Source organism: Callorhinus ursinus, unplaced genomic scaffold (assembly GCF_003265705.2).
Source record: "Callorhinus ursinus isolate GAN/ISIS: 27379988/994484 unplaced genomic scaffold, GSC_fseal_2.0 scaffold20, whole genome shotgun sequence".
NCBI classification, from domain to species: Eukaryota; Metazoa; Chordata; class Mammalia; order Carnivora; family Otariidae; genus Callorhinus; species Callorhinus ursinus.
In genome coordinates, this window is record NW_027397082.1 from 8416195 (window position 1) to 8418492 (window position 2298).

Below are 2298 nucleotides of genomic sequence, written 5' to 3' on the forward strand. Positions count from 1 at the left end.
GAAAGAAAGAAAGAAAGAAAGAAAGAAAGAAAGAAAGAAAGAAAGAAGAAAGAAAGAAAGAAAGAAAGAAAGAAAGAAAGAAAGAAAGAAAGAAAGAAAGAAAGAAGCAAGCAAGCTCGCTCTAAGGAAAATACATTTACAGACCTGTACTGTAAAAAAAAAATCCACAAATAAGTGGACCCTTGTTGTTCAGTGGTCAACGGTACTCTCTGAACTTCTTATTAAAATTTCCTGCCCTAAAGAATTATAAGTCAAGTCTGATGTTTGTCTAGCCATTTACAGCTTTAGGAGCACTTTCCAATAGGCAAGCAGGACAATGAGGGGGGTAAGCCACGTGGGTTCTAGACTGATGGGTGTGAACCTGTCAGAGCCATTCATGATCTGCCTAGAACGAAGTATCTCAGCTCTCTGTAACTCACACTTCCTCTTGCACAAAGTGCAGTGAGGAGGTTAGATTTTGTTAAAATGATTTCTGTTTTACAGATGAAGAAACTGAGACTTGGAAAAACTGGACCCAAAAAGCTACGATTTGAGCCCAGGACTCCTTTCATATATCATTCTAGTAAAACTTTTAAAATTTTTTGTTGAAGGATAACATTCACAGAGTAAAGTACACAAATCATAAACATTCACCTTGCTGAATTCTTACTAATAGACACACCCATGTAACTACTATCTGGATTACGATAATAGGATATTATCAAAACCACAGAAGCCATCCTCATGCCCCCCCCCAAAGTAGGGTTGCCAGATTTAGCAAATAAAAATAGTGCCTAGGACATACGTAAAATAAAAAATTATTTGCTTTTAATCTGAAATGCAAATTTCACTGGGTGGGCTGTATTTTAACCGGCAATCCTACCTCAAAAGCAATCTCTAGTCTTTTATGCTCTTGATTAGTTTTGCCTATTCTCGTACGGCATAGAAGTGGAATCATACAGTATGCGCTCTTTTGGTTCTGGCTTCTTCTGTTTCCACGCGCGTGAGATTCAACAATATAGCGGCAGCATTCCACGCTCAGCCCGCAGTCGGCGGGCCAGGGACCAGGGGGCCTCTTGGTACACGCTGAGCTGCAGGGGCTGCTGAGGGGCCCGCGGGTCACGCCAGGAGCCTGCTCGCACGCCCCAGTTCGAGAGGTTCCTCCAGGACCCGGGAGTGGACCCTTGTTGCTGTGAAGGGGCGGGGGCGGGGGCGGCCCACTGGCGATGTGACCCACTGCTCTGAATGGAGGAGCCTCATGCTGGTGGGGATGGAGATGCTACAGGCGCCAGAGAGAGGCCTTTCCCAGCACTACCTTGACCTGCCGAGGAAGCCCTTCTGCCCAGCTCTCATCCTCTACATGAGCTCCGGCCCCATGTGGCTGTGGTCTGGGAAGGCCCCAACGTGGTCTGCTCCTCAAGGGCCGTGATAGGACACACCGATTCAGCTGAGGCTGCCCCAGCACCATCAGGGGGGACGTCAGCATCCACATCAGCAAGAACATCATCCACTCCAGCAACGCCATGGAGGGGGCCTAGGGAAGATCGAGCTATGGTTCCAGAGCAGTGAACTGGGGGACTGGGCAGACGAAGGCCACCAAAGCAGCATCTACCCATCCCAAGCACTCAGGTCCTCAGCCACCCCAGCAGTCACCCAGGATCAACTACCTCTGTTGACAAGGACTTGAGCCCACACGCATGGTCTATCCATCTGTCCCAGACCACCTCCCTGTCCACCTGCTGCCCCACCCCAGCCCAGAGGGATTGAGCAACAAACTTTAAGTGCCTCTTAGTGTCCTAAGCCAGCAAGAGAGGGGACCAAAACCTTCCCTTTTTTTTTTTTTTAAAGATTTCATTCATTTATTTGACAGAGAGAGAGAGCACAAGCAGAGGGAGTGGCAGGCAGAGGGAGAGGGAGAAGCAGGCTCCCCACTGAGCAGGGAGCCTGATGCAGGACTCCATCCCAGGGCCCTGGGATCATGACATGAGCGAAGGCAGACACTTAACCGACTGAGCCACCCAGGCACCCCACCAAATCCTTTCTGTACCGAAGTGCCAGACGACCTTTGGAGTGTCTCCAAAAGTGTGTAGTGTGACCTCTCCTCCCCCAAAGGGGGGGGGGACATTAAATTCATCATATTGTCTATGGGGGTGGATTTCTTTTTTTTTTAATTTTTTATTGTTATGTTAATCACCATACATTACATCATTAGTTTTTGATGTAGTGTTCCATGATTCATTGTTTGTGCATAACACCCAGTACTCCACGCAGAACGTGCCCTCTTTAATACCCATCACCAGGCTAACCCATTCCCCCACC

At 48.2% G+C, this 2298-nt stretch overlaps 1 pseudogene; it reads left to right on the forward strand.

The window, feature by feature from the left end:
• The first annotated feature begins 1249 nt into the window (after window positions 1–1249).
• LOC112830898 (nucleoside diphosphate kinase, mitochondrial pseudogene) lies at window positions 1250–1666 on the forward strand (annotated as a pseudogene).
• Window positions 1667–2298: the final 632 nt, after the last annotated feature.